General features: G+C 32.4%; 1 pseudogene; it reads right to left on the reverse strand.

Annotated features, from left to right (window-relative positions):
- Positions 1–248: 248 nt before the first annotated feature.
- Positions 249–1,158, reverse strand: LOC127087994 (MADS-box protein FBP24-like; annotated as a pseudogene).
- Positions 1,159–6,197: the final 5,039 nt, after the last annotated feature.

Raw genomic sequence — 6,197 nt, forward strand, 5'->3', positions numbered from 1 at the left:
TAACCCAAAATTTTCGATCATTGATTCGATTGCTATAAGCGAATTTTCTTATAGTGGGTGGAAGTTCATAGTGTATTTTAATATATTTGAGAATATAACTTCATTAAATGTAATGCCAAATATATATATATATATATATATATATATATATATATATATATATATATATAATATATATATATATATATATATAAAATATTGTCTTATAGATGAATATAATATAACATAATATAGGTGATTTATTATATCTATGGCTGATCAGGGTCCCTAGCCTTTAAATAATCTTGAATATTTGGCTGACCAAGCTGAAGATAAGGGCTAAGGACAGGTGCAGCAAGTTGAAGGAAACTACTACCAGGTCCAGGTTGGTCCTCAAAAACTAGAAACTTGTCCATCACATGTTCTTGCACTCTTTTGTTTTCTTCCATCATTGCCCTATGATCCTGAAATTAACATATAAACAATTTAGAATCATATGGTTTAATTTATTTGTATATATATTTAATCCAAATTCGAAAAAGGTGCTAACAAACATTCTCACCCAGTTGGATAAATGGATGTTTTCATCTTCCAATATTCTTTCCTAAATTAATTAATCACAACAAGAAATGATATCTATATTAATAATAAAATATTAAGCCATGTTAAGTAACATTTGACCTTCCTTCTCAGATTCTCCATTTGCTGCTGCACAAGCTCATTCTGCATTCAAACTCATGTCATTAATTAAATATATCAAAATAACATAATCATATATTAATCATGATTAGTTAACTAATTAACCTGACGGTTTCGAATTTTAGCAAGAGAGATCTCTAATTCTTCCACAGGTTTAGTCAAATCATCATACTCTAAACAGTTCATGTCACCTCCAAGATATCGTTGAATTCCAAATTCAATACCAAGACTTTCTTGCCTCAGCATTGCCATGTCATGAAACATTTCTTCCTATAAACCAAAAAATGCATACCTATAGGGTTGAGAACAATACTGGAAAAGTTTTCCAGTGCTTGAGAAGATAATGAGGCCGATTTGTGCATCACAAAGCACAGATAGTTCGTTAGTTTTCTTGAGTAAACCTGTTCTTCTTTTTGAAAATGTAACTTGTCTTGTTGTAGTATTCTCGATTCTCTTTATCTCTATTTTTCCACGACCCATCTTTCAAGTTCCAAACCCTAGCTAGCTACACTTTTTTTTCTTTGATGAAAAACTTGTTTGGGAAGAAACTGAAAATGCAGTGAAAGAATAAAAGAGTGCTATGATAGAGCTATTTTTGAAGGTTAGCTGCGAAAATACAAAAGTACCATGATTTGTTTTTCTGGTATAAGAGATGAATAAAGGGTAGAAAAGTCAGTTTGAGTTAATAATACAGTCAATGTTTCATGTGCAGGTACGAGGAAGATTTATATTTGTGGGGTCCTGAAAAATTAAAACAAAGGAGGTGAGGGTAAATATGTAAAATCATATAAGATTTTGACAGAAATTTCTGAATTATGCTAAAAAGAGAAAAATGTTGAAATGTGAAAATTTCTATAAAAGGGATTTTGAATACTCATTTTGAAACGACAGTGAATAAGAATCACTGTGTACAACATTCATTGCCATGTGCAAACAATAGATCAATCATGCATAGTAGATATATGCTATCTGTATGGCTTATTTATATGTGCATATTTTGGTTTTATGTGTGCCATACATATTGTTAAAGTAAATAATATTTTGGTTTATTAATACACATATGACATCTCCCTATGCACAGAAGAAAATATATTATAACTTCAAGCAAAATAGTGTCGTCCACCATACAAATGTCAGTAGTTAATTTTCAAATACAGTATACATAGATAACTTGCATCAGTTTTTTTTCTTTTCAAAAGGTGAAATTTGAGATCAATCTTCTTGTTTTCTCTCAAATATATATTTATAGAAATTACTCTGATGGTATCAGATCAATCTTCTTGTTTTCTCTCAACAATAGGATCCACTAGTGACAATGGCTGCATGAGATTGACAAAGGACTCGTATCAGAATTTGATGGTGTTATTTGAGACTGATAGGCGTGTGATACAAGAAAAGAAGGATTTGAAGAGGATTGGTTTGGCTAAGGAGCTTGATAGTCTCTACTATTTGGAAGCTCAGAGAAACAATAATGTAGGGTTAGTTTCCAGTGTTTTTGTTAATAAGAAATCAGATAAGAATGTATTAGTACCACCAAGAGTATTATGGCACCTTAGGCTTGGTCATCTATCTCATGATAGGATGGAATGCATGAATAAAATGTATGGCTACGTTCCTACTAGTGTTCATACAACATGTGATGTATGTCAACAATCTAGATAAAAAGTTTTTCTTTTTCCTATCAGCAATAAAACTGCTATTTATGTGTTTGATATGATTCATCTTGATATTTGGGAACCATTAAATATTATTTTAGATAACTGCAGTAGGCATGTTTAGGTTATAATGTTTAAGTCTAAATAAGAAGTTACATTGAGTTGTTCATCTATAGAAGCTGAGTTTAGTGCCTTGGCCTCAACTACTAGAGAACTACAATTATTGTGCTTCTTGCTTCATGATCTCAAGAAACATCTTTCTTGATTTCCAAGAATATATTATGAGAACCAGATCAACCCCGTGTTTCATGAACGTATCAAACATCTGGATATTGATTTTCTTTTGGTGCATGAGAAGCTAGGCTCATATGACTACTTCATGTGTCCTCTCAAAACCAAGATGCCAATATCTTCACCATAGTTATTAGACCTCAACCTTTTCATGAATTCTTATCCAAGCATGGTAGATATTTACCAACCTCAAGGTTGTGTGTGGTAACAAAATTAAATGAAGAAGAGAGTTAATTCGGTTACTTGTGGCTAACTAACTAGTTTGTTCACACTAGCTTTAATTAATCACCAAACTGCATTTACATTTTATGATGATGTAATTACACTCTCATTTGAGTTTAATTTAGTCACTTAGACAATTATGCTTACATGAAATTAGAGAGATTATATATTTAAGGAAAATACTGGTACAATTCTCGTTTAATAAGATGAAATTTGAGATCAATCTTCTTATTTTCTCTCTAATATATTCATACAAGTTAAGCGGATGGTATCAGAGCTCATTTGTCCTGGTCTGCTTCCACTACATGATTGATCAAGATAATCGGGTTCTTGCTAATCATTCATGGTGATTCAATTGATTAGAAAAGTGTTATATGAGTAGATTCATTTTTTTGTTGTTAAGAAGATCATAATCATGGTGAGAAACAACAAAAACTTTCTATCAAACTGTCTTTGATCTAGTGTAAGAAGTTGGACAAATTGTCAAATTGTTTTTATTATTGCTGTAAAACTGTTTTTAATTTAGTGTAAGAAGTTGGACAAGTTGTCCCAACATCTATCCCATATGGGACAAAATTTCACCAAACAATCCCTATATATAATATTCAACCAATGCGCAAATAAAAAATTCCGCTAGTGAATTTTACAATTCCACCCTTCCAGAATTATAACTTATCCTCGCTCACAAAAGAAATTTCTCACAGAAACACTTAAAGTAAAATATTAATGAGAGAAAGTAAAAGTAAAAGTTTATATATATATATAATATATATATATATATATATATATATATATATATATAGAGAGAGAGAGAGAGAGAGAGAGAGAGAGAGAGAGAGAGAGAGAGAGAGAGAGAGAGAGAGAGAGAGAGAGAGAGAGAGAGAGAGAGAGAGAGAGAGAGAGAGAGAGAGAGAGAAGAGAGAGAGAGAGAGAGAGAGAGAGAGAGAGAGAGAGAGAGATGAGAGAGAGAGAGAGAGAGAGAGAGAGAGAGAAAGAGAGAGAGAGAGAGATGAAGAGAGAGAGTAGAAGAGAGAGAGAGAGAGAGAGAGAGAAGAGAGAGAGAGAGAGAGAGAGAGAGCGAGAAGAGAGAGAGAAGAGAGAGAGAGAGAAGAGAAGATGAGAGCGCTTAGAGAGAAGAGAGAGAGAGAGAGGAGAGAGAATAGAGAGAGAAGAGAGGAGAGAGAGCGAGAGAGAGAGAGAAGAGAGAGAGAGAGAGGATTTAAAATGAGGGAGGGACCTCTATTTATAGGTTAGATGTTGGCTAAAAAATGAAATTGATTTTAATGCTTTTTAAGACAATCTAATCAATTAGCACCTAATGAAAATCGATTAGATACTTCAAATGTAATCGATTATAGGTTCAAACTAGAGAATAATATACATCTAGTCGTTGCACATCATTAAAATGTTGTCATAATAGTTTAGGAGTCAATTTTGAACTGAGGTAGTCGATTAGATAAATATCACAATTCAATTAGAAAAGATAAAATTTTGCCCACAATAATTTTGACAGCTCCCAATTCATCTGGCACAACTTCAAGACATTTATGAAGATACTTTCTTGAGAAAGTATGTTTTAGCGTGTGTGTGTGATTTAACCATATACTTTTACGAGATCGCCCTTATGCTTTACAAAGTATTCTCTCAGACTAATTAGGATAGAGCTTTCTTGGACTTCAAGACTTTGTCAGATGTTTTTTATAGACACTTGCTTGAGTTCACTTGAGACGAGGCTTGAGCTTATATTCCATTTGGTTGCCATCATCGGATAGTCAAGTCCATCAAACCGTAATACTTAGGTTTTTATATTTATCCGCTTAATCACGTATGCTTGACTTGTTAGAAGACATTAATTGACATCACCAATTAGTTGTCATCATAAAAATTTGTTGTCCTTATTAAAAGCATATCAGTTACAAAACAACATTCCATAATAGACTGGAGGGCTAACTTGCAATGATCACACTGATGAAAACAGTGATGAAGACATCAATGAGATTGATGGGGCTAATGAAAATCCAATAGATGAAACTAGTGGCACCAACAATGGTTCTCAATATGCAGGGATGAGAGAATTCGAAGCATGCAAGTGCTTAATATGATAAGAGAATTTGAGTCGCAGAAAATGAAAAAGTTTAAGACAATCCAAGAATACTCGGACAAATTGCTTTCTATTGCAAACAAAGTTAGATTACTCAATACTGAATTTGTTGATTCCAAAATTGTAAAAAAAAAATTGGTTAGCATGCCCGAAAGATATGAGGCATCTATAGTCTCTTTAAAGAACACAAAGGATATATGTAAAATCACTCTGGAAGAAGTCATTCATGCCTTGCAAGCCTAAGAGCAAGGAAGGACCATAAGGCAAGAAGGAATTGTTGAAGGAGCTTTAGCTGCGAAGCATCAAAATGTGGGAAAATTCAATAAGGATTTTGGTGAAATAGGAGTAGGCTCAACATCAGCCAATGCAAAAGAAAAGAATGAAATTCAATTATCAATTAAGATATGATATGAGCAAGAGAAATTTCAAACAATATTCAAAGCAATTTTAAAATAATTTACCTTTTCATTCCATTTCGAAAGACGAAGAGGCTGTACAATTGTTTCAAACTTAAAGTCCTTTTTCTATAGAGGCACTAACTGGTGAAACGATTTTGCATATACGTGAAATATCAAAGATGAAAAAAATAAGCATATAAACATATGCATGATATGAAAAACATTCTAAATGCGACGGCGAAAAGAAAATCATCTATAATTAATCTGTTATCACATACCATATTTAGAAGCCACAGAAGCAATTTTCTCTAGATAAACTAAAGGATTCTGGAATTCTTGTTCCGATGGATGATATATTGGATATTCCGGAATCGTGTTTGTCCAATTTATTGTTGAAATATTAAACTTGATTTGGGCCTAATTTTATTATTTGATTTTGGACTTAGTTATTTGGACTTAGTTTATATTGGATAATGTTTCTAGAAAAGTCTTGTAGTATTTAAAGTATTTAGATATTTTTTAAGATTATAATATTTTCTAGAATACTCTTTGAATATCTAGAGTTGAGAACTCTCTAGAATTAGTGTGTCTAGAGTTCTCCTTAGAATACTATAAATAGAGATGTAATCCAACATTTTTGAATCAAGCAAAAATACAAAGTTCTCTCTTCCATAAATAATTCTCCTACCTACCAAGTTTTTATTCAAGCCTCTAATATTTCCACACACTTTTCCTAAACACAAAATGGTCTATTTCCAACAAAGTGGCATCAGAGCTTCAAGGTCCTAAAAAATGGCAAAGGGAGGTTTCCCTTTTCAAATGCCGATGCTCACAAAGAACAACTATGACAAT

The sequence above is a fragment of the Lathyrus oleraceus genome, chromosome 5 (assembly GCF_024323335.1).
Source record: "Lathyrus oleraceus cultivar Zhongwan6 chromosome 5, CAAS_Psat_ZW6_1.0, whole genome shotgun sequence".
NCBI classification, from domain to species: domain Eukaryota; kingdom Viridiplantae; phylum Streptophyta; class Magnoliopsida; order Fabales; family Fabaceae; genus Lathyrus; species Lathyrus oleraceus.